Below are 27,524 nucleotides of genomic sequence, written 5' to 3' on the forward strand. Positions count from 1 at the left end.
CTGTAATACCTTTAACAATAAAGATAAATTAAAAAATAAATAAAAATGTGTATATAGCCCTGACCAGTTTGGCTCAGCGGTTACAGCGTCGGCCTGTGGTCCAGAGAGACCCGGGTTCAGTTCCTGCTAAGGGCGTGTACCTCGGTTGCAGTTTGTCCCTGGCCCTGGTTGGCCACTCGATGTGTCCCTTTCGCGTTGATGTTTCTCTCTCTCTCTCTCTTCCTCTCTCTCCCTCCCACTCTATCTGAACAAAAGAATGGAAAAATGTCCTCGGGTGAGGATAAAAAAAATAAAATAAAATAAAATAAAAAATAAAAATAAAACATTTGTTGAGTCCTCATAATAAAGGGAAAAAAAGTGTGGTCTTCTTCTGTTTAGATCTTTAAAAAAATAAAATAAAAATGTGTATATATGTATTGATATAAATACACATTTAGATAGATACAGATATATACACACATATAAACATAGAGAAAAATTAGAAATCACAGCCAACTATTAATAGCAGTTCTTTTAGGAGGTTTAGGATTAATACAGTGGTGATTGAGAAGCACTAGTACCATGAAATTTATTCTAAGTAGGGGGAACTAATTATATATAATATATGTTTAATTTGGAGGGAAAAAAAACATACTAGGGGACTTCCAGTTTCACTTCTGATATGGAAACAGTTTGGAAGTTATCACTCATGTTTTGTTTTTTTAATCCTCACTAGAGGATATGTTTTTTAATTTTAGAGAGAGAGGCACACACACACATTAGTTGCCTCTCCTACATGCCTCAACTGGGAACTGAACCCGCAACCTAGATATGCGCACTGACTGGGAATCAAACCTGCAACTGAAAGGATTAGTAACATTTTAAAGGGTAAAGGTAAAAGCTTGCAAAAGGTGGAAACTGTGAAAAAGGCATTGCTTGCATGACCTTTGCTCAGCCTTCTGTTGAGTATGGATTATCTGGATTATCCACAATGAATCACCCAGCAGATGCAGGACGAGATACCAGACCAGTCCAACTGCAAAGTGGACAATGGCCCATGCAGGGTAGTCAACAGGAACTACCGGAAGCTACAAGCAAAGTATATAACCTACACCCCAACTGTTATTTGAGGCTGACTCCTTTTTCAAGTTCAGCCTGCCTGCACTCAGATGCATGCAATAAAATCATTTTCCTGTACATTGGCCTAGTGTTGTGGATGTTCTCTCCCACCGGCTTAGACCTTTTAGCAACCTTTGGGTGCATGGGACAACACTCCAATCAACTAAGCCACACCAGCCGAGGCTGTCACTCATGTCTTTAAAAGAAAAAAAGCTGAACTGAAAATCAATGAATTTAATGACTTCTTAGAGCCATCAAAGAAATTAGGTTGCAGGAAAAACTGTCACCTCAGAATCTGGAAAGACAAAGCACAAAGAATCAGATTAGATCACTTTATAAGGAACAAAAGATGCTGGAGCCATAAACTGATAGGAAAACTCAAATGGTAACTTTGATGAATTACTGGAGGCTGAGTGTGGACTAGCATTAGCGTGGGATCTCCTAGAGGCTATCGTCTGTCTTTCTTAACTTTTGAAACCCCACTAGGTTTTTGTTATGAAGAGCCAAGAATAAACACTTATGTTCCTTACAGTGGGAATGGAAAAGTAACTCTTCTGAAATATGCCCAGAGTGTTCTTCATAAGAAAGGCCTATACAGCAGGGGAAAAATACTTTACCAGAGCTTTATCTGCTTTGGGGGAAGGGAAATTACCCAAATCCAGCCCCCTCTAATTTTCCTTGCTTACCTAAGTGGGAAAAAATGCTGAGAAACACATGTGAAAAGTCATAGCCTAGGGGCACCGGCCCACTAAAAGACAGATTTAACCATAGGTTTATAGAACATTTCCCCAGCCCTTTCCACATCAACAGGGCTACAGCATAACAGTGATTTACAGCTGAAAGAGATACAAGATACAGATTCTATTTAAAGGAGTTTTTATGGAATCATAAAGACAGGAGAGACAAAAAAATAAGAACACTAGAGGGAATAAAAGCCTCTGACACTTACAGCTACAGTAAATATGAAACACAGACCAACTAACTTTTAGCAAGATTAACACAAAACCCCCACTAAATACCTACTCATCTCAGTTCTTTTACCTAAATCATAACATCTGGCTTTCAAAAATAATTTACAAGACATACTAAGTTTTAAGGTTAAAAAACAAAAAACAAACAAAACAGTCTGAAGAGGCAAAGCAAGCATCAGAACCAGATTCAGATATGGCACAGATTTGAATTTAAAATACATATGATTACTGTTAAAGGTTCTATGGACAAAGTACAAGAATAGACAGGTAATTTAAGCACAGAGAGGAAACCCTGAGAAGAAATAAAAAAGAAATGCTATAAATAAAAAATAAACAGACACTATAACAGAAAAGTCTGCCTTTAACGGGGTCATCAATAGACTGGATTCAATAAAAAATAAAAAAAAAAATCAGTGAGCTTAGAGATATGTTAATAGAGACTTCCCAAAATGAAATGCAAAGAGAAAATAATAATAAAACCCAGAATAGAATATCTAAGAATTGTGGGACAATTTCAAAAGATGTAACATATGCAATTAGAATACCAGAAACAGAAAGAGGGAACAGAGCAGAAGAAATATTTCATGTGAAAACGGCCAAGAATGTTTCAAAATTAATGATAGACACCAAACCACAGACCCAGGAAACCAAGCACAGAACATCAAGCAGAATAAATACCATATAAACTACCCCTAAGCATATTATATTCAAACTACAGAAAACCAAGGACAAAGAGAAAATCGTGAAAGAAGCCACAGGGGAAAAACGCCTTTCTTATAGAGGTACAACTATAAGAATTACATTGACCTTTTCATCAGAATTCATGAGAACAAGAAGAGAGTAGAATGAAATGTTTTCAGTGTTGAAAAAAAAAAATCCACCAACTTAGAATTCTATATGCAGTGAAATCATCCTGCAAAAGTGAAGGTAAAATAAAGACTTTCTTAGGCAAAACAAAACAAAACCCCAACAAACAAAAAACAGTATTCATCACCAGCAGACTTGTCTTACAAGAAATGTTAAAAAAAGTTATTCAGAAAGAAGAAAAATTACATAGGTCAGAAACTCTAATGTACATAAAGAAAGGAAGAGCACTGGAGAAGGAATAAAATAAAATAAAATAATATGAAAAATAACCTTTTATATTTATTAATCTTTTTTAAAAACTTATCTTTATTATTGAATGTATTACAGATGTTCCTCCTTTTCCCCCTATTGATCCCTTCCTCGCCCCTCCTGCCCCTCTCCTGCCTTTCCTCACACTGTTGTCTGTGTTCATTGGTTATGCATTTATGCATGTAAGTTCTTTGGTTTATTTCTTCCTACCTCTCTGACCTCCCTACCCTTTCAGGTTTGTCAATCTAACAACCAATTTGAGCTCCTTAATCCCTTTACCTTTTTCACCCATTCCCCCAACTTCCCTCCTATCTGGCAACCAACAAAATGTTCTATGTCTCTATAAGTCTACTTCTGTTATGCTTATTCATTTTGTTTGTAGATTCAGTTGTCGATAGGCATGTATTTATTGTCATTTTGTTTGTTCATATTTTTTGTCTTCTTTATCTTCAAGGAGATCCTTCAATATTTCACATAATCCTGGTTTGGGGGTGATGAACTCCTTTAGCTTTTTATTGTCTGGGAAACTCTTTATATGTTCATCAATTCTAAATGACAGCTTTGCAGGATAGAGTAATCTTGGTTGTAGTCCTTGCTTTTCATCAATCTGAATATTTTTTGCCACTCCCTTCTAGCCTCCTAAGTTTCTTTTGAGAAATCAACTGACAGTCTTATGGGAGCTCCCTTGTAGGTCACTAACTGCATTTCTCTTGATGCTTTTAAGATTCTCTCTTTGTCTTGAACCTTTTGCATTTTGATTATGATGTGTCTTGATGTGGACCTCTTGGGGTTCATCTTGTTTGAGACTCTCTGTGCTTCCTGGACTTGTATGTCTGTTTCCTTCACCAAGTTAGGGAAGTTTTCTGTCATTATTTTTTCAAATAGGTTTTCAATTTCTTGTTCTTTCTCTTCTCCTTCTGGCACTTCCATGATGCGAATGTTGGCACGCTTGAAGTTGTCCCAGAGGCTCCTTACACTATCCTAATTTTTTAAACTTCTTTTTTTCTTTTTGCTCCTCTGATTGGGTGTTTTTTACTTCTTTATATTCCAAATCGATGGTTTGCTTCTTGGCTTTACATACTCTACTATTGAATCTCTGTAAATTATTCTTTATTTCAGTTAGTGTCTCCTTCATTTCTGACTGATCCTTTTTTATGCCCTTGAGGCCCTCAGTAAGTTCCCTGAAGTTTTCACTAAGTTCACTGAGCATCCTTATAAGCAGTGTTTTGAACTCCGCATCTGTTAGATTGCTTATCTCCATTTCGTTTTGTTCTTTTCCTAGTTTCGTTCTGTTCTTTCATTTGTGACATATTTCTTTATCTCCTCACTTTGTCTGCCTTCCTGTGTTTGTTTCTGTCTTTTAGGTAGAGTTGCTATGTCTCCTGAGCTTCCTAGGGTGGCCTCTTTTAGTAGGTGTCCTGTAAGGTCCAGTGGCACAACCTCCCTGGTCTCCCAGCTAGGCCCTCAAGGTGCACCCTCATGTGGACTTTACACCCTTCTGTTGTGATTGAGTCTTGAGTGCTGTTGGCACCTCAATGAGGCTGATCAGATGCATGGACTGGCTGTGCCCACTATCCACTGACCTCTGACTACCTTGGATGATCAGCTGTGCAGGGGCCCATCACACAGAGCAAGACTTACTTCAGCAGGGCTCTGGTACCCACTGAGTCCATTCCTTGAGTGTGTCACTTGTGGAGGTGGTTGGGTGGTGTTGTTTTGATGTGGTCTGAAGCTATCCACTGGGTGTGCTAGCTCTGGGGCCAGGTCAGCTACTGCCTGTGTTCTACCCAGAGCCACTTGGCATAAGCTACAAAGTGATCTGCTGATGGCTGATTCTTGTACTGGGCCTGGAGGTGCTCAGGCAAAGCCAAGTTGTGAACTGAGGCTGGCTGCTTGTAGTGCCAGGCCTGGGACCACTTTATCAAGAGGTATTGGGCTCACTGAGACCAGATGCTGCTTGTTTGAGAGAATTTAGGAAAATCTGAAGGAAGATCCAAGTCAGGCCATTCCTATGGTAAAGCAACTGGGAAAAGCTTGGGTGGGACTGAAAATTGGATGGAGCAGGGCCTCAGGAATCACCAGGGTGGGACAAATAGTGTGAGCCAAGTTGCTGGAGTCCCACATATGACTACTGCCTGCAGGCTTCATGGGGAAAGGGCTCACCAAAGGAACAAAGACCTCCAACAGCACGTCTGTCCAGGAGAAAGCTGCCCCTCCAGCCTTCACCCCAGTGCTAATCAACTCAGTTCTTCCCTGTATGTCTCTGGTGCCTTTTGAGTTGCCTCCCCAACACTGGGGCTCAGAGGGAGTAAGTCTGAGGAAGTCCATGCTCTGGCCCTTTAAAAGGAGCTGCCTGGGACTCCAGTAGCCTCAGCCTCCCTCAGCCTCAATTCCCGCTGGTTTTTACAGCCAGAAGTTATGGGGACTTCTCTTCCTGGCACTGGAACCCTGAGCTGGTGGCCTGGTGTGGGAGGGTGACCCCTTACTCCTCAGGGAGGACCTTCACAGCTGAGGTGTCCTCATGATTTTTATCTGCCACACATGGCTGTGGGACCAGCCCATCTGTGCCTCTGCCCCTCCTACCAGTCTCGATGTGGCTGCTTCTTTAATTTTGTAGTTGTAGGACTTCCATTCAGCTTTATTTCAGGTGACTTTGAATGATGGTTGTTCTGTTGTTTAGTTGTAATTTTGATGTGGTTGTGGGAGGACACAATACCATGTTTACTTATGCTGCCATCTTGACAGGAAGTCCTTTATATTTATTAATCTTAATTGATCTATTAGATAGTTCTTTGTTTAAAGTAGTAATAACAATAACGGTAGATTTGGTGATTGTAGCATATGGAAAAGTGAGGTGAATAAAAACAATGTTATAAAGGATAATATAAATGTATTGGGAAACACTATTATACAGTACCTGTACTATTCATGAAGTATCTGTACTCTCCAATAAGCAGTATAGTGTTTTCTGTTTTTTAATCCTTATTGTTGAAGGTATTACAAATGTCCCCCCACTTTTCTCCCATTGACCCCCTTCTCACTGTGCCCACATCCAGGTGCCTTTCCTACATTATTGTCTGTGTCTGTTGGTTATGCAAAGCGGTATAGTATTATATGAAAGTGGACTTAGATTAGTTACACGTGTATATTGTAAATTTTAGGATAATGAGTAAAGTATTTTTTAAAAATAAGAAAATCAATATGCTAAGAAAGAAGAGAAAACAGAATTATATACAATGTTTAGTTAAAACCATAGAAGGCTGAAAAGGGGGAGAAAAAAAGAAATGAAGAACAAGTGCAACAAATTGAAAAAATATTGATCAGTGGAACAGAATAGAGAACCCAGGTATGGAACCAAGACAATATGCACAATTAATATTTGACAAAGGATGCAAGAGCATACAATGGAGAAAAGACAGTCTCTTCAATAAATGGTGCTGGAAAAAGTGGACAGCTATATGCAAAAAAATGAAACTAGACCACCAACTTACACCATACTCAAAATGGATAAAAGACTTAAATATCACCAATGAAACCATAAAAATCCTAGAAGACAATGTAGGCAGAAAAATCTCAGACATCATATGTAGCAGAATTTTCACTGATACATTGCCTAGGGCAAGAGAAACAAAGGGAAAAAAATTAATAAATGAGCCCTGGCTGGTTTGGCTTAGCGGTTAGAGCTTCAACCCCCGGACCAGTGAGACCCGGGTTTGGTTCCTGCTAAGAGCATGTACCTCAGTTGCATTTTGTCCCAGGCCCCGGTTGGGGTCATGTGAGTGGCGACCAGTCGATGTGTCTCTCTAGCATCGATGTTTCTCTCTCTTTCTTCCTCCCTCTCTCCCTCCTGCTCTATCTGAAGATAAATGCAAAATGTCCTCAGGTGAGGATTTTTTTAAAAATTAATAAATGGGACTACATCAAACTAAAAACCTTCTGCACAGCAAAAGAAACCAGCATCAAAATGAAAAGAGAACCCACTCTTTGGGAGAACATATTTACCAACGATACATTGGATAAAGGGTTAGTCTCCAAAATACATATAGTACTCATACGACTCAACAAAAGGAAGACAAATAATCCAATCAAAAAATGGGCAGAGGACCTGGATAGACACTTCTCCAAACAAGACATACAAATAGTTAGGAGACAGCCCTGGCCAGTTTGGCTCAGCGGTTAGAGCGTCGGCCTGCGGTCCGGAGAGACCCGGGTTCGGTTCCAGCTAAGGGCGCGTACTTTGGTTGCAGTTTGTCCCCGGCCCTGGTTGGTCGTGTGGGTGGCAGCCACTCGATGTGTCCCTTCACGTCGATGTTTCTCTCTCTCCCTTCCTCTCTATCCCTCCCACTCTATCTGTACAAAAAATGGAAAAATGTCCTCGGGTGAGGATAAAAAAAACAAAAACAAAAACAAAAACAAATAGTTAGGAGACATATGAAAAAAATGCTCAACATCTTTAATCATCAGAGAGACGCAAATTAAAATGACTGTGAGATATCACCTCACACCTGCCAGAATGGCCACCATCAACAAATCCTCAAGCAAGTGCTGGTGAAGATATGGAGAAAAGGGGACTCTTGCACACTGCTGGTGGGAATGCAGACTGGTGCAGCCACTATGAAAATCAATATGGTGTTTCCTCAAAAAATAAAAAATAGAACTTCCATTTGACCCAGTGATCTCATTTCTTGGAATATATTCTAAGAATCCTGAAACACCAATCAAGAAGAATATATGCACACATATGTTCATAGCAGCACTATTTATAGTAGCTAAGATCTGGAAACAGCCCAAGTGCCCATCAGTAGATGAGTGGGTAAAAAAGCTGTAGTACATATACACATTGGAATACTATGCAGCTGAAAGAAAGAGAGATCTCTTATCCTTTGAGACAACGTGGAGGGACCTGGAGAGTATTATGCTAAGTGATATAAGCCAGTCAGAGAAAAACAAGTACCATATGATTTCACTTATTTGTGGAATGACCAAAAGAGATCCAGAACCATGGAAGTAGGGAACAAACTGACAAACCTCAAGAAATGGAGGGTGGGAGAAGTGGGAAGAGATAAACTAAAGAATCTATATGCATATATGCACAACCAGTCAACATGGACATTAGACTGGGGAAGGTAGGAGGAGGGTGGGAGTGGGAAGTAGGGGGTTCAATGGGGAAAAAAGGGCGACATCTGTAATACTTTCAACAATAAGAAAAGGAATGCCCTGGCCGGTTTGGTTCAGCGGTTAGAGCGTCGGCCTGCGGTCCTGGGAGACCCGGGTTCGGTTCCCGCTAAGGGCGCGTACCTCGGTTACAGTTTGTCCCCGGCCCTGGTTGGTTGTGCGGGTGGCAGCCACTCGATGTGTCCCTTTCACATCGATGTTTCTCTCTCTCTCTCTGTTCCTCTCTCTCCCGCCCACTCTACCTGAACAAAAAATGAAAAAATATCCTCTGGTGAGGATAAAAAAAAAAAAAAAAGAAAAGGAGAAACTTCTCATTTAAAGTTTTGTGATAAATAACTATCTCCATTCTCTTGACTCTCCACTTAACACACTTTTCATTTTCTGATTTATTTTCCGAGTTATATTGTGTTGCTGGGCTTCCCTTTCCCAGCATTCTTTCAAACTGTTTTTCTCCAGCCATCATTTGGTATACGCACAGGAAGGAAGTTCAACACACTGATCTCAGGAGTTCATTGAGGGCAAGGGCTACTTACAGATATAAACACAGCCCAGCTGGGTGGCTCAGCTGGCTGGAATATAGTCCTGTACACCAAAAAATGTTGCCCTGACCAATTCTCAGTCAGGGCACATATCCGGGTTTTGGGTTGGATCCTTGGTTTGAGCGAATACAGGAGGTAACAGATTGATGTTTCTCTCTCTCTCTCAAATTAATAAAAATATATCCTTGGGTGAGTTAAAAAGAGAGAGAGAGAATAAAAAAGATATTAACACAGTGCTTTCCATATACTAAGAATGCAATAAACATTTGTAGAATGAGTGGTGTATGATTTTTTCCCTACAAAAAAGTTAGAGATATCAATAAGCTGTGCTATAAACTATATCTAATTTTGGATTTTCAATATTTGGAGTTATCTATTGACGTCCTCCTAATTAAAGCACAGGGGCTTAGCTGTAAAAAGCCAGAATGACCCAGGAAAGAAACAGATAGACTTTAGCTCCACTTTATTAAACAGATATTATCAGGATCAATTAAGGATTAAAAGGATCAACTAAGACACTTTCATCTTCCCAAATGGTTAAGTGAATGGAAAGCGGCTTCCCTGCCAAACGAAGCAGCTGTTTCCTCTAGGCCAAGGTTCTTGGTAGTGAAACATTTTTATCTTGGTCAAAATAGGTAATAAAATCTTATACATTGACAATTATTTTTGTAAACAGCAAGAGAGGAATGTAGAAACATGATGAATGTGGCCAGTAAGGAGCAGCTATGGGTGGGGTCTAAAGAGAGCAATAGGAGTGTGTATTATTTGTTATTTGTGTGCAGTTCTCAGAGGACACAGGTGGATTGCTCTGAGGTGAAACAGTAGTGTTCTCATGTGCACCTAAGTGCCTTTCATTCTGCAAAGTTAAGGTTAAGGAATTCTTGCTCTTAACCTTAAACTACCCCAGTCATGAAATCCACTTTAGGGTTATTGTGGACACCTAGTTTATAAACAAAATCTCAATGAAGAATGTCTCCTGCACACCCGGCAGGTGTGGTTCAATGGATTGAGCATCATTCCATGGACTGGGAGGTTCCGGTTTGATTCTCAGCTGGGACACATGCCTGGGTTTCAGTCTCGATCCCCAGTAGGGGAGTGTACAGGAGGAAGCCAATCAATGTTTCTATCTCTCTCCCTCTAAAAAAAAAAATCAATAAAAACATATTTTAAAAAAAGAATACCTCCTGTAGCCTTTAAAACTCAACCTTTAAGCCCTGGCCAGTTTGGCTCAGCAGTTGGAGTGTTGGCTTGCAGACTGGAGGGTCCCGGATTCGTTTACCGCTAAGGGCACATACCTCAGTTGCAGTTTTTCCTCACCCCAGTTGGGGTCGTGTGGGTGTCTCGAATCAATGTTTCTCTCTCTCTCTTTCCCCTCTCTCCCTCCTGCTCTATTTGAGGATAAATGCAAATAAATGTCCTCAATAAAAAACAAAAACAAACGAACAAAAAAACAAAACTCAACCTTTAAGAAAGTGAAAAGACGATCCACAGAATGGGAGAAAAATTTTGCCAATCATGTATCTGAATGTATCTGATAATGTGTCTAGAAAATATAAGTATCTCATGCAACTCAACAACCAGAAAAACAAATAACCCAATTTATTTATTTATTTTATCCTCACTGGAGGACACTTCTGCATTTATCTTCAGATAGAGCAGGAGGGAGAGAAGAAGGGAGAGAGAGAGAAACATCGACGTGAGAGAGACACGTTGAGTGGTTGCCACCCACACGACCCCAAATGGGGCAGGGACAATTGCAACTGAGGTACATGCCCTTAGCAGGAACTGAACCCGGACTCTCCGGTCCACGGTCCAACGCTCTAACTGCCAGGGCCAAACCAGCCAGGGTCAAAGAATCCAATTTAAAAATGAGCCTAGGATCTAAAAAGACGCGTCTCCAAAAAACACAAAAAAATAGCCAATAAGCACACAAAATGATGTTGAATATAATTAGTCACTATAGGAAATGCAAATCAAAACCACAATGAGTAATTTAATTTTTAAAAATGTTTTAGCCCTGGCCGGTTTGGCTGAGCAGTTAGAGCATCGGAGAGTCCCAGGTTCAGTTCCCACTAAGGGCACATACCTCAGTTGCGGTTTGTCCCTGCCCTGGTTGGGGTCATGTGGGTGGTGGCCACTCAATGTGTCTCTCTCGCATTGATGTTTCTCTCTCTTTCTCCCTTTCTCCATCCTGTTCTATCTGGAGATGAATGTAAAAATATCCTCGGGTGAGAATAAAGAAAACAAAACCATGAGATACAATTTACCAACTGCTAGGATGGCTATACTCAGAGACAGATGACAAGTGCTGGTGATGATATGGAGAACGGGAATACAAACTGGTGCAGCAACTTTGGAAAACAGTCTGATGGTTTTTCAAAGGACTAAACACAGTTACCATATGACCCAGCAATTCTACTCCAAGTTATACACACCCAAGGCAAATGGAAACAAATATGTCTACATAAAGCTGTGAACAAAAATGTGTCTAGCAGTATTGTTCCTGAATACCAAAGAGTGGAAACAACCCAAACATCCACCAACTAATGAATGGATAAACAAAATGTATATTCATACATGGAATATTATTTCATTATAAAAAGTAATGCAGTACCACTACCTGAAACTTGCAAACCTTTATACTAGCCCTGGCAGATGTGGTTCAATTGGTTGGAGTGTCTTCCCATATACTAAAATGTTGCGGGTTCCGTTCCTGGTCCGGGCACTTACTTAGGTTGTAGGTTCAGATGTAGGTTGGGCATGTACAGAAGGCAACCAATCGATGTTCTCTCTCACATCCATATTTCTCTATCTCTGTCTCCTTCTCTGTCTCTCAAATCAATAAGCATATCCTCAGGTGAGGAATGAAAAAAAACAAAACAAAAATGCCCTTATGCTAAGTGTAAGAAGTCAGTCACGAAGGACCACATATTGTATAATTTCACTTATATGAGTGACCAGAATAGGCAAATCTACGGGACTGAAAGTAGTTCTAGGGAGGAGCTGGTCTGGGCTGGGGATTGGATGTGACTGCTGATAGGTATAGAGTTTCTTTTTTGAGGTGATCAAGGTGTAAAATTGTGTTGATGGGGGCATAACTCTATACTAAAAACCTTTCCATTGTACACTTTAAATGAGTGAATTGGTATGTGAATTATATCTCAACAAAGCTATTGATAAAAGCAAAAACAAATAAGACAAAATCTTAGCCCTGTCTCAGTTGCCTTACCAACCAGCTTCATGTGCCAACTAGTCACATCATTCTTCTTCTCTACCAAATACAGAGTTGTGTTTTTTGTGTGCCATTTAATCATTTTTTAAAATTTTTCAATTACAGTTGACATACAATATTATATTAGTTTTAGGTTTATACTCCAATGATTAAACATTATATAATTTACTAAGTGGTCATCCAGATAAGTCTTGTATCCATCAGACACCATGTGTAGTTATTAGAATATCATGACTATATTCCCTATTACATCTCTGAGTATTCTGTGGCAAACAATTTGTACTTCTTTTTTTTTGTTTTGTTCAGATAGAGTGGGAGGGAGAGAGAGAGAAACATCGAGTGGTGAAAGAGACACATCGAGTGGCCGCCACCCGCACGACCCAACCAGGGCCAGGGACAAACTGCAACCGAGATACGTGCCCTTAGCGGGAACCGAACCCGAGTCTCTCTGGACCGCAGGCTGACGCTCCAACCACTGATCCAAACCGGCCAGGGCACAATTTGTACTTCTTAATCCCTTCACTTTTTCCACTTATCCACCCTAATCCCCTCCCATCTGGTAAATGTTAAAATTATTTTGTATCTGTGAGTCTGTTTCTGTTTTGCTTGATAGTTAAAAAAAATATTACTTGATTGATTTGAGAGGGAGAGAGATCAATTTGTTGTTCGGCTTATTTATGCATTCATTGGTTGTTTCTTGTATGTGCCCTGCAACCTTGGCTATCAGGACAATGCTCTTAACCAAATGAGCCACCCTGCCAGAGCTGTTCTGCCAGTTCTTGGAGCAATATATATATTTTTATATATCTCCTTGGGCAAGGGAAACAAAAGAAAAAATAAACAAATTGGATTGCAGAGGAAACCATGAACAAAATGAAAGCTGACAATCTACTGAATGGAATGGGAGAAGATATTCACTAATGATACATCTGATAAGGGTTCATAGCCAAAAGTTACAATAGAACTTATAAAGTTTAATACCAAAATAACAAACAACCCAATTAAAAATGACAGAGAACCTTTGGAGACACGTCTCCAAAGAGGACATACAGATGGCCAATAGATATGAAAAAACTCTGTCACCAATCATCAGAGAAATGCAAATTAAAACCACAATGACATATCACCTCATACCTGTCAGAATGGCTATCATCAATAAATCAACAAGCAATAAGTGTTGATGAGAGTGGAGAAAATTCTGGATGTCATAATTTAGCATTTAATACATTTGTTTATTTTTATTTATTTATTGCATTTAATAAGTTTACAAGTAAAAAGACTTACTTTTCTAATGCTGATATTTCAACTGTCTTAGTTATTTTTATTTTGTTTCTGAAAATTGTCCTAAATTTTATTAATTTGTAACTGCCATTGTTAATTTCCCTTGGTATCATTTTCAGAGACTGTTGCTAAATCTTCAGCCTCAAACTTTATTCAAAAGTAGCACATTATATAAAATGTTCTGTAAAATATCTTTGCTTGGTTCAAAACTTTTCGGTTTTCTGATGTTTATTATAGATTTTTTGACTACCCCAATTCTCCAATTCATAATTTTATGCTCATTATTATGAATTATTTAATTTGCTAACAAAGTCAAATTTTTTTAGAGGATGGCTTCATATTGTTGTTCGATCCTAACTGGGGTCAAAAGCCTTCTACAAAGTAGAACCAGTCTCTTTTTATCCTAGTTTATATCTTACCACATATAGATTTTATTGTATGGGCATTATATTGCCAAGCTGGAGAAACCTATATACATTTTCCCCTCACCTCATCCATTAGCTTCCACATTCATGTCTTTGCTGATTTTAATTCTATGCTCTGTCTCATCTTTTGAGCTCTAATTCAAACTCAGTAAAGAATTTCAAATTCCACATTTTTTCATATAAGCTAAACTTTCTATGAAACACCATTACTGGATTTGTTTTTCTCACAAGGCATTTACCATGTTCTGTCTCCTATAAGGTAGTTTGAGTTAACCTATAGATATCTTGATAATCAGTTATTTAAAGGTTGGCCCTGTCCCCACTTCCTCATGGTGAGACAGGCCAGTAAGCGAAGACAAATGGAACACAGAAACTGAGACAGAGCAATCTACAGCAGATACAGAAGGTCACCTCCCTAAGAATAACATCTAGGCCTCAGCCGTATTTCAGCTCCAGATCCAGAAAAGCAACAAAACCGGGTAGGTGACACCAGGACCATCTGCAATGACTAATGACCCCCTGCCCTGACACTGACCAATCAATGAAGACCACAACCCTGAAGGAGCACATCTAGAAAACTGATGAATATTTTGTTGAAACCCTCCCATGCTACTACCCCTAAGATTCCTGCCTGCAAGAGACAAATAGAAGCCTGAAGACAAAGGACCCAGTGCATGCTCTCCTTCCCAGGAGCATGCCCCAACCCTCCCTTCTACCCTCAGAGAGATGCACCTCCTAGACTCTACGGGTCCCCACAAGGCTTGCAAACAGGGCAGCAACAGGAAGTGGCAGTTCATCCCAGCCAAAACCCCTGAACCTGTCTCCAAAGTCCCCTTTTCTCTGACTTCCTAGTGAGCTAAAGCAGAACAGCCTAGGCTCATTTCCCCAGCCCTTTCTTGTTTCACTGTTCCCAACTTTAATAAATGTCCTCTAAAATTCACCTGGATTCGTGTTGTGAAGTTTTTCCTGGAAGTCGAGAACTCTCATACTACTAGCTGGCCCTAGACAGACCAGCCAAGGACTATCTTCCCTTTCCGCTAACATTTTGGTGACCCAGATGGGACTTTCTTTCCTGAGTCTATGCAGCCCAACTGGCTTTCTTGCAGTGACTTGGATTGTCTTATCATGGTGTAGAATGGCGGGATTCCAGAGAGGAGCCCACCCCGGAACACCTCGCAGACTAGGATTATGCTAGGCACCAGCAGGGCCCATTGTGCCCCAATGGCTCCTTGATTTGTTTTGGGTGAGCTTGGGTGAGTTCCCTTGGAATCCCAGACTCCCGTATTGTTATAAGGTAAGAGACTGAATTTCTTTGATGTATCTTTTAAAAAATCTATTAGGTAGAGCTAAAGGTTAAGGTTGTGTAGAAGCCAGGATAAGGCAGGACAGGAGGAGAGAAATGGATGGCTTTTTTTTTTGCTGTTTTTATTAATCCTGACCTTTAGAGAGTATGGAGGGAGGTGGGGAGGGAGAGGGAAATACAGAGAAGAAGAGAGAGAGAGGGGGAAACATTGATTGGTTGCCTCCCGCACGTGCCCCCAAAGGGGCCAACAATCGAACCTGCAACCCAGGTACATGCCCTTGACTGGGAATCAAACTCACGACCCTTTGGTGTACAGGCCAATGCTCTAACCACTGAGCAACACTGGCCAGGGGGATGGCTGATTTTTAACTTTGGCTTTTCAATTGAAGTTGCTTTGTGGTGGTCTGAACTAAACTTATTGCTGGATAAATGAGAGGATGGGGGCTTACTCCCTCCAGCCCAAACCACAGGCAATTGTAGGCAACTAAGAATCTTTGTGGAGAGGGGAGGGAAGGTGGAGACACATGGAAAGGTCTGAGATGATTTGAAGCTCAGGACACAGACAGCACACTTTAATCCAGTATACAATATATCTAGAGGTTTATTTGGACTTTGCAAATCTCAAAATAAAACTAAAATCAAGCCCTGGCAGGTTCGGCTCAGCGGTTAGAGAGTCAGCCTATGGACCAGAGCGACCCGGGTTCGGTTCCTGCTAAGGGCATGTATCTCAGTTGCAGTTTGTCCCCAGCCCCAGTTAGGGTCATGTGGGTGGCAACCATTCAATGTGTCTCTCTCACATCGATGTTTCTCTCTCTCTCTTCCTCCTTCTCTCCCTCTGCTCTATCTGAAGATAAATGCAAAACTGTCCTTGGGTGAGGATAAAAACAAACAAACAAAAAACTAAAAATAACATGGAAAACTGTGCCTCTGTGGCTGGGGGTTACCAGTCTCCAGGGCCCCATTAACACTTACAACTTATACAAATGGGAAGATTTAACTAGAAAATATCAACTTAGGACCTGGCCGGTTTGGCTCAAGGGTTAGAGCGTTGGCCTGAGGTCCTGAGAGACCCGGGTTCAGTTCCCGCTAAGGGCATGTACCTCGGCTGCAGTTTGTCCCCGGCCCTGGTTGGGTCGTGTGGGTGGCAACCACTCGTCCCTTTCATGTTGATGTTTCTCTCTCTCTCTTCCCCCTTCTCTCCCTCCCATTCTATCTGAAGATAAATGCAAAAATGTCCTCGGGTGAGCATAAAAAAAAATATCAATTTAGAATGGCCAAAATGTAGCTCTTTTGATGCTAAATCAGCTTTTGCATGCAAATTAGAAAAGTGGTTTTTAGAATTAAAACTGAATAAATAGAAAGCTTACCTTGATTGCAAATTAGAAGCTCTTAGGGGAACACAAGTCAATTGTATACAAAACACAGAAAACCAGAAAGGCTGGTTTCAAGAAAAAGGGGAACAGCAATTGTATATTCTTTTCTCCAGGACACTGATGGGTTTACAAAGGAATTTTATTTACTGTTAAAGACTATCATGTTGGCCATTCTGACCTATTCCATTTGAAAAGGGCAGGAGACAGTAATGGAGAACTGATCATACTGGGGTGCTAGCCATAGTAATAAGAAATATTGAACATCCTTGCTCTGTTAATTGTGATTGCTTTGTTCTGATTTAAGAAAGCCCATTCTTGCCCGGCCAATGTGGCTCAGTGGATTGAGCATAGTCCTATGGACTGGGAGGTCCTGGTTCAATTCCTGGTCAGGGCACATGCCTGGGTTGCAGGCTCTATGCACAATAAGGGGGCATGCAGGAGGCAGCCTATTGATGTTTCTCACATCAATGTTTCTATCTCTCTTTCCTTTCCTCTCTCTCTAAAAAAATCAATAAAAATATATTAAAGGGAAAAAAAAAAAAGCCCATTCTACTTGGCTGGGAGCTGTATGCACTGGGAGTTTATCCCAGAAATGCTGTCCATTCTCCTTACCCAGGAGCTACCCACCCCCCTCATCATGGAAATATTAACAACCTTGGAGTCATGTAGGCCTGCACTGGAGAGAGCCCACATCTCCCAGCTCCCATTACTTCCCCATGCCTGTAATCTGTAACTGTTTCATCCATTGTTATTCTTTTTGCCCGCTTCCCCAACCATTTTACCCACTGTTACTCCCTTTTGCCTACTTCCGCCATGTAATACCCGATATAAAGGACTGGCTATGGGGGAGTTCAGAGCAGGTTTTTGCAGGATGACCTGGCTGCTCTCCCATACTGCCGGCAATATTGGAATAAACACTCATATATGATTCAACCTTGTCTCTGCTTAATTGGTTCAAGTAGTGACAGGCAGCCTGGACCCATTTGTTGTTGTCCAGTTTCCCAATTAATATTACCTACTGGTTTCTGGGAACAAGGCAACAGAATTGCTAAATGAAGTCTGCTACAAAACTATAGAGGAGTGTGTTTCTATTGTAGAAAGCAGGTCACCTTAAAAAGTATTGTAGAAAAACCAAAATGGATTAAGAAAGAGAAAAGAACCCAGAAGCAAGCATAGGGTTGCTCCATGGCATTTCCCTTTCTCACTGATAGCTGGGGAAAGTTGAAATTAGTATATAAAATTAAAAAGCCACAAAGGCCCCTGTAGATACTGGGGCTACTTTTTTTGTTCTTAACCACAGCCAACTAATTGCCTTCTCCTTTGGAGTAAAGCTTCTGTACAAATGGCAGGAATATTTCATCAATGTCTGTTTCTAAATCAAAATTTATTTTCTTTCAACAGGGAATGTTATGGGACAATTTATATCTTTGTTAATCAAATCTGCCCCAATTTACCTAATAGGGTGAGGAGTTGTTTTTTTTTCTTAAATCAGTAATGCCCACATATGCTTTTTCCAGAAGGGTAATACATATTTAAAATGAAATGAACCAGATACTGAACCAAAGGGGAAACTGATGATTTTAAAGGAACCTCCCAAGAGGAAATTAATGTTGAGACTGAATGTTTGCTAACTTTTTTCCTTCATTATTAACTTCCATGAGAGCTTGAGAGACCGTTTAACAGGGCACCCACCCTAATCAGAATGGCCCAGAACAGCCCAGAGAATTGTAGAGATGCCTCTAACTCTTGGCTTGCCATACATCTGTCTCTCCATAGATGGGGAGCCAGTCCACAATTCTTCAAGAGTTTCCTTTTAGAGTACATACTTGCCAACTGGGAGAAATTTGACCATGAGTCCTTCAAGGAAAAGACTAATCTTATGTAACACCACCTGGCCTCAGTATGAAGTGGGCAATGGAGAGGTTTGGCTAGTTAACGACACCATTATTTTTAATACTATCATGCCCTGGCTGGTTTGGCTCAGTGGTTGGAGCATCGGCCTGTGGACCAGAGAGTCTCAGGTTTGGTTCCCACTAGGGGCACGTACCCAAAAAAAGTAATAATAATAAAAAAAATAGTAATAATAAAATTTTAATACTATCTTGAAGCTAGGACCTGTTTGTCATCCCCAAGGAAAATGGATGGAGGTCCCATATATCCAAGCCTTTATGACTATCAGGTAACCCTAAGCTCTGTGCTGTCTGTAAACTAGAAAACTGTACACTAATAAAAAGAAACACTTCAAAAATAAGTGAATGTATTTGTCAGTCCATTGCTAACATTTGGGTGACAACCCAGTCCCTAAATTATTGAAAATGACTGTCCTTGTTTTACAAATGAAGTCTTCACACGGCCAGAGCTGTGGCTCCAGAACCACTCAACGCCCACCAGTTCTCCTGCCTTCCCAAAGCTCCCCATTCATCTCAAGAGGCCTACAGATAACTGGCTTTATGAAACCAAAGTTTTAGGACCTTTCAAAACAAATTTCCGGAAGGTGATTCTTATCAAAAGGGGAAATACCCTAGTCATCTGAGCAGATCTATTTAACTTATTTCAGCCATTCTCTTCTAAATTAGTGGATTTTTATAGAAGTTATTGAATATCTAGATGTTTTCAAATAACATGAAATACTGAAACATTAATGCTAGACAAGTCTTAAGTTTGCCTGTTTTTGGCTGTTTATTGCAGAAAGTCTATAAAGTGGATTTGGAGCTGTTGATATAATGCCGTGCTGTGTTAAAGGTATGCTTCTTGAAAGTGAGAGTGTGTTTAAAATATGTTCATACAAGTCAACCTAGCCCTGGCCGGTTTGGGTTCAGTGGTTAGAGTATCAACCCGAGGACCAAAGGGTCATGCGTTTGATTCCCAGACAAGGGCATGAACCTCAGTTGCAGGTTCAGTCCCTGCCCCTGGTTGAGATCACACGGGAGGCAGCCAGTGAATGTGTCTCTCTCACATCGAGGTGTTTCTCTCTCTCTCTCTTTATTCCTCCCACTCTATTTAAAACTCAATAGAAAAAAATATCCTTGGATGAGGATTGAAAAAAAAAAAGTCAGTCTAAAGGTTATTATTGGAAATTGAGGTGTATAAGAGTTAAAAGTTCAAATTAAGTTGAAAAGAAATTGTAAGGTTTTAATAATAGAAGGCATAAGGTACAGAGATACATTTTTGCTTGACAAGAATTAAAACTGAGTTATTCTAATGATTGTTATATCTGAATGGGTAAAAAGGTTTGTGCAAATTGTGGAACGGTTTATAGAAGTTTGTGAGGTTGTGAAAGTGTTAACTTTGTAGAAAAAAACCCAATGAGGCTCCAGGTCTCCTTCTCCAACCTGATTTCTCTCTGGTGGCATTATTTGACTCTGGTGGGACCTGGAGTTGTTTTCATTACACTCTCCCTTGTTGGTGGGGGGGGGAACCTACATGTCAGTTGTGGAGTAAATCCTTCATCAAAACGTGTCTTGTCAAAGCTGAGATGGAAGGTAAGCCTGCCCTCTGGGCATGGAGTCACCTGCCTACACGACTGTCCCCAGGTGACACCTGGGTAACAGGGTCTGGTGAGTCAGGACCGGATCACCCCTGACATCCGAAGGGACCCCTTCTCTCCTGCTTGTTTGATGAGTGTGGCGTTGAGTCCCTCCCTGAGTCAGGTAAATCCATTCCCAGGGCATCTGGCTAATGTCTTGATCTAATAAGGCCACCCTCAGGACACAGGGTATTCATACCTGGAGACAGCAGTTTTGACAACTCCACTCTTGTCATACTACATCTTATGTCACTGGGTCTCTGACTTTTTTTCAGTGAGTCGAAGCAGCCCCACCCAGGCTCTCTCTTAATCCCTTAGATTGGAGCGAGACTTCCTGTTTCCCTGATCACAGCCCTTGAAGCCTTCACTGAAAGTTTCAACAGGTCTTCCTGCTTGGTATTTAGGAACTTTCCTCGTCTTTTCCAGTCTTCTTAAAAGTCATTAAAAGCAAATGAGAAAAATCTTGCATCTCCTCTACAAAAATTAGTAATTTGCATTATGTGTATGGTCTTTGTGTTTAGTCTTCATGTGTATGATCTTTACGTGTTTGTCAGTGTATATATGTGGTGTATTTTAGGCTTCTGGATGGCATTACTAAGGAGTGATACTTTATTGGCCTACAGAGGTTAAATACTTATATAGGTTAACTAGGATACTATGATCAAAACAAAAGATTTTATATTAAAACCAGTTGACGTTTGATGTCTTTTAAAGTTATTACCATAAAACGTGTTTATTTTACCTAGATTTACAAAGAGTTTATACAATAATCTTTTTGGTTAAGTTTGTTTGACAACCTTCCCAAAGTTTAAATTTTAAGATACTTTTTTAAACTGAGAAATGACTTTGAGTTATTCCAGTGGGCCCTGGAATACCTACAGGGTTTATTCTCTTGCTTCAGTTTTTTTTCCCCCCAACTAATTAGGCCTATTTAATAATCTTGAAATTACATGGGAAGCTTCGCTAAATAAAAATGAGCAATAATAACTATGTACTCTTTGTATACATATATTTTATTAAAATGAAAGTTCTAGAAATTTCAGTCTGCTCTAGGAAAAAACTTGCAAAGATTAAAAACCAAATTCAAACAGAAAACTCTCAAGAGTAACAGATGTCCTGTCAATGATACCAGACAGGCTAAGAATGATGGTTCCGTGTGGATGTCCAGCAATGGTACTCTATGTGTTTGTTATCCATACACTGGGGAGTTTATTAATTGTTTCCAGTGCTCAGTGCACACTTCTTCTTTTATTTTTTTTAATCCTCACCCGAGGATATTTTTCCATTTATCTTCAGATAAAGTGGGAGGGAGAGAGAGAGAGAGAGAGAGAGAGATAGAGAGAGAGACATCAATTTGAGAGAGACACATCATACCGATGGTTGCCTCCTGCATGACCCCGACCAGGGCCGGGTACAAACCGCAACCGAGGCACATGTTCTTGGACAGAATTGAACCCGTGACTCTTTGGTCCATGGGCTGATGCTCTAACTGCTAAGCCAAACTTGCCAGGACTCAATACACACTTCTAATGAGCCATGTGCAGCATTTTTAAATCCTACATATTATTTGTTCTTTATATATTGAAGTAATGTATTGAATCTAAACATGTGAGTTTTGTATTATTCTTTTATGACATTTTATAATAATTGTTATTTACTAAGAAATTGTTATCTTGGAATTTTATATCTTACAGAAAGGTAAAGTTTTTAAAAATCAATTGCATTATAATCAAGTTGTTAGATCGCTGAGGGAGGAAAACACGAGGCCAAAGTGATACAGGAACAGAATTTCATTCAGGGCATCTGCAAAGCAGAAGGGTTAATCCAAAATGGCATTATCCCCAAACTGGCCAGGGTTTGCTGCTTATATGAAGTTTTGGGCAGGCTCTTTTTTTTGAAATTTGATGTTTCTTATTTAATTGTTACTCATAGAAAAGCTTTTAATTTTTATCTTCACCTGAGGACATTTTTCCATTTTTTGTTCAGATAGAGTGGGAAGAAGAGAGAGAGAGGGAGAGAAACATTGATGTGAAAGGGACACATTGAGTGGTTGCCACCCACACAACCCAACCAGGGCCGGGGACAAACTGCAACTGAGGTACATGCCCTTAGCGGGAACCGAACCTGGGTCTCTCTGGACCACAGGCTGATGCTCTAACTGCTGAACCAAACTGCCCAGGGCAGAAAATCTCTTTTTTGACTGGACTCAGACTTAGAGGTAGAAGCTCTCAGAGAGGATAGCCTACGTCTCTTGGTAATCTGTTCCTGGCGTTTTTCTATTTTTAAGATTTTTTTTTCTTTATTGCTTTTAGAGAGAGAGGAAATGAGAGATAGAAACATCAATGTGAGAGAACACCGATTGGCTGTCTCCTGCATGTCCCCCACTGGGGATTCGGCCCACAACCTGGGCATGTGTCCAAACCAGGAATCGAACTGGTGACCTCTTGGTGCATGGGTCGACTCTCAACCACTGAGCCACACCAGGCTGGGCTCCTGGCGTTTTTCTTTCGCCTCCTTCATTCTCTTAGCCAAAAGTTTAGCATGTTCTGCAGCCTCTTATTTTTCTTAGTGCGTTGTTTCTTCAGAGCAATACGCATTTGTGTTGCAGGACACGTGGAGTAACAAGGCGCTGAATCTTGGGTACTTTAGTCCTAGGTTTCTTACCTTCTTTGTTTAGGGGCTTTCTCACAACATATTGGCAGACATCATCTTTTTTTTTTATCCTCACTCGAGGATATTTTTCCATTTTTGTACAGATGGAGTGGGAGGGAGAGAGAGGAAGGGAGAGAGAGAGAGAGAAACATCGATGTGAAGGGACACATCGAGTGGCTGCCACCCGCACGACCAACCAGGGCCGGGGACAAACTGCAACCCACGTACGTGCCCTTAGTGGGAACCGAACCCGGGTCTCTCCGGACTGCAGGCCGCCGCTCTAACCGCTGAGCCAAACTGGCCAGGGCCAGACATCATCTTCTTTAGAGAGACTGAAAAGTTTTCGGATTCTGATAGCTCTTTTGGGACCCAGGTGATGAGGCACAGTAGTATCAGTGAGACCAGGAATATATTTCTCCCCTTTTTTTACAATGACCAAATTGAGAACACTGAGATCGGCATCCACAATGCAACCCCAGATTTGCCCCTTTCTCAGGAGCAGGCAGACATGGCTATGGGTCAAGACGCCCTGCTTCATGGGCAAACCTTGCTTGTCGTTCCCACCACTGATTCGAACCACATAGCCCTTCCACTCTTCACCCAGGGCGTCAGCAGCAACTTCTGTGGCCAGAAGCTTCTCATAAAAGTTTCAAAGTTTATGTTCATTGTCCACTTCAACGAGTTTCTGGCAGCCAGTGGCTGGGAAAGAGACGTTCAGCTTTATCCCGAAGCAGCCGAATGCCTTCGAGGCACCGCAAACGAGAGCTGGGCAGGCTCTTTGGTGGGCTGTCCTTAGAGGGCATCTCGGGGTGGGTACAGGAACAAAGACCAGGCAAACAGGATGTCAGTTGGTCAACCATAATGGCAAAGGGTCAGGTTCCCGTCCAGTGGGGGATGTGTGGTGAGCTAAAATGAACAGAATGTTCGGATAAACAAGAACAATGAAAGGCCATATCTATGGAGGCATTCCTGTGGCAGGGTGCTGTCTGGCCTAACACAAGTCTATAACCATGTCACTTTAAGTTTCAGCATTTGTAGACAGTCACTGCTTTACTCTGCAATAGTGAATATGTTACATCTTTGGAAAGGTTCATGAAGAGGACTCTGACTTACTCTTAAGTTACAGGTTTCTAAGCAGATCATCTCTGAAATAGATAAAGATTTATAAAACTTTAAGGAATAACTGAATTCATGAAAATACTGGCAAATAATCAGGACCAAAAAAATGGTTATATAGAACTAAATGAACTGAGAATAATAATTATTCTTATGACTGTTCAAAATGTTGCTGATTAAAAGAAAAATCTTTCTGTTTTCCAGATATAAGGAAGCTTGTTTTTATTTTCCTAGAACAATTTGTAAATTATATCCTCATAAGCAACACTGAAGCATTTATATTTTTATTGCTACCTAATTCCTCTATAATTTGGCAACTCTCAATAACTATTATTTTTATGGCAATATATTTATTTGCATAAATCCAATAAGAATCTGATCTCTTTGTAATAGGACACATAAAGCCAGGTTCCAATTGTGGTTTTATTAACCAAGTCTTTGACTGGAATGTCATGTTTAAGAGAAACACACCTGGACTCTGGGTGTCACCAGGAAGACAAGGAATTGAGATTGACTTTGAAACCGATAAGCGCCCCTTGGAAAAATGGCCGGGACCTTGCTTGGTCAGTGGTTCACAGCAGTCTTTCTAGATAAGGAATGAGGGGATTGCTTTCCTGGGAGAAGGCAAAGAAAGAACCTCGACATTTTGGGGACCTCAAGAACTTGAGGAATCTACCTAAACTCTTGCAGGCAAAGCCAGATGGCAACTGTGTGGCTTGGCTTCTGTGCCCCGAGGGGCTGACTAAAGCTCAATCTGAAGATTCCTCGTAAGTGAAATTCCAGCAAAGCAGATTTGAAAGAGCCATGATTAATTGCTGTTCTTGTTGTGTGTATGCTAACAATCAGACCAAATTAAACCAGACTTCATGCAGTCTCTGATAAAAATAAAAATGATTTTAGGGAGAGAAAATGTATTTCAATGAAAATCACAATGCCCAATTATGAATATTAGACTCTAGCTCAGTTGATTGTCTTCAAAGTTTTTTTTTTAAACATTTTTTTTCCTTTATTGATTTTAGAGAGAGAGGAAGGGAGAGGGATAGAGAGATAGAAACATCAATGAGAGAGAACATCGATTGACTGCCTCCTGCATGCCCTTCACTGGGGATCCGGCCCACAACCTGGGCATGTGCCCAGGGAATGAAACCAGTGACCTCTTGGAGCATGGGTCGACGCTCAACCACTGAGCCACACCAGCCAGACTGATTGTCTTCAAAGTTTAAAGTTTTGTTTTTATCTGTTAACTGAACTGGTTCCTGAATTCTTCTAGTTGTCTTCAACCCTCCAAACGAATGTTTTATTTTTCTCCCATCCTTTGACTTTGAATTATTGAGAATTACTGATGCAATGTCAACCATACAGAATTTACCTAAGCATCTGATGACATCACCAGAGATATTTAAACTGCAGATAAAGAGGATCTGTTAGATTGTCACAGCTTGATTTTATTCAGCAAGAGAAACTCTAAGCCTTGTCGACTGACAGTCTTATACACTCAGAAACTGGTTTATAATTTGCTGTGATTATTAACCTTTGTTTTTTCTTCTATTTTCATAGCATACTTCTTATTAACACTTGATTACTTGTTCACACAATATAGGTCTCACTTTGGAAGCCCGTCTGTACCACCGTTTCCTGAAGTGAGACTCAGCAATTTAACTGAACTGACTTATTTTCAGGACTAAATAATTGAGTCAATAAACTATGGCACAATCTACCAACTTCACTTCTGGAATAATACAACAATTTTACATCAAGATGATGATACTTTCGGGATTTCAGCCTATCTCTACTTTGTTTATTTATTATTTATTTATTTTATACTCACCCGAGGACATTTTTTCCATTTTTTGTTGAGATAGAATGGGAGGGAAAGAGACGGACAGAGAGAGAGAGAAACATTGATGTGAAAGGGACACATTGAGTGGCTGCCACCCGCATGATCCAACCAGGGCCAGGGACAAATTGCAACCGAGGTACGTGCCCTTAGCAGGAACTGAACCCAGGACTCTCTGGACCGCAGGCCAATGCTCTAACCGCTGAGCCAAACCGGCCAGGGCTGTTTTTTATTTTTAATTAAAAAATTTTTTTCTTTATTGATTTTAGAGAGAAAGGGAGAAGGAGAAATAGATAGAAACATCGATGAGAAGAACATCAATTGACTGCCTCCTGCATGCCTCCAATTAGGGATTGGGCCCAGAACCTGGGCATGTGCCCTGACTGGGAATCGAACCAGCAACCTCTTAGTGCATATGTTGACACTCAACCACTGAGCCACATTGGCAGGCTGTCCATCCCTACTTTGAAAGAATAAATTAACATCCTCTCTGATGCCATCCCTTGTCCCCTTAGATCAGGCAGGGAGAGACTTCCATGCCCGATACAGACAGGGACTACAGACCTTGTCCTCAGGAAGCAGTTACTGAAGACAGACCATCTTCCTTCATCACCCCTAAAAGATTTTAGGGATGGAAGTCCCTAAGGGGGAATGAAACAAGCCAGTAAAGCAGGACAAGTGGAATAAGGAAACTGAGACAGCTAAACAAACTGACAGAGCAATTTGCAGCAGTTACAGAAGGTCACCTCTCTTGAAATAACATCTAGACCTCAGCTGTATTTCAGCTCCAGATACAGAAAAGCAGCAAAACCAGGTGGGCAATACCAGGACCATCTGCAATGACTAACAACCCCCTGCCCTGACACTGACCAATCGGTGAGGACCAGGACCTTGAAGGAGCACACATAGAAAACTGATGAATATTCTGTTGAAATCCTCCCCTGAGACCTCCCCTAAGATTCCCACCTGCAAGAAATAAAAGCCTCAAGACAAAGGACCGAGTCAGTGCATGCTCTCCTTCCCAGGAGCACGCCAGCTCCCCACCTTCTTCCTCCAGAGAGATGCATCTCCTGGACTCTAAGGGACCCCATGAGGCTTGCAACCAGGGCAGCAATGGACAGTGCAGTTCATCTCAGGTAAACCCCCTTAACCTCTCCCCAAGACCCCCTTTTCTCTGACTTCTTAGTGAGCCAAAGCAGAACAGCCCAGGCTCATTTCCCCAGCCCTTTCTTGTTTCACTGTCCCCAGCTTTAATAAATGTCCTCTAAAATTCACCTGGACTTGTGTTGTGAAGTTTTTCCTGCAGGAAGTCAAGAACCCACACACTATCAGCTGGCCCTAGGCAGACCCACCAAGGGCCAAGTAGGTCCCCTTTCTGGTAACAGTGGTATGATGGGGTTTGCACACAATAGAGTCTTTTTTTTTTTTTTATGAATTTTTATTTATTTTTTTGTTACAGATATTTTAACAATAGAGTCTTGATTTATATTTGTTCAGTTGAATTATACCTACTTGATTGTGTTAAAATTCAGTTATATTGCAAAGATTAAGTCCCTCATCAAATAGTCTCAAAACTTCTCTTGATTTCTTTTTTTTTATCCTCTCCTGAGAACTTGTTTGCATTTATCTTCAGATAGAGCGGGAGGAAGAGAGGGAGGAAGAGAGAGAGAGAAACATCGATGTGAGACAGACATATCAAGTGGTTGCCACCCACACGACTCCAACCGGGGCCGGGGACAAACTGCAACCGAGGTATGTGCCCTTAGCGGGAACCAAACCCAGGACTCTCTGGTCTGCAGGCTGACACTCTAACCGCTGAACCAAACTGGCCAGGACTCTCTTGAGCTTTTATATTTGTTTTTCAGAGTAAGCTTTACACT

The 27,524-nt window shown here is 40.9% G+C and overlaps 1 pseudogene; it reads right to left on the bottom strand.

Annotated features, from left to right (window-relative positions):
* LOC118619634 overlaps window positions 1-23,834 on the bottom strand; it is a 28,665-nt pseudogene extending 4,831 nt beyond the window's left edge.
* Between the last annotated feature and the right edge of the window lie 3,690 nt (window positions 23,835-27,524).

This window comes from Molossus molossus, unplaced genomic scaffold (genome assembly GCF_014108415.1).
Source record: "Molossus molossus isolate mMolMol1 unplaced genomic scaffold, mMolMol1.p scaffold_m16_p_7, whole genome shotgun sequence".
Taxonomy (NCBI): Eukaryota; Metazoa; Chordata; class Mammalia; order Chiroptera; family Molossidae; genus Molossus; species Molossus molossus.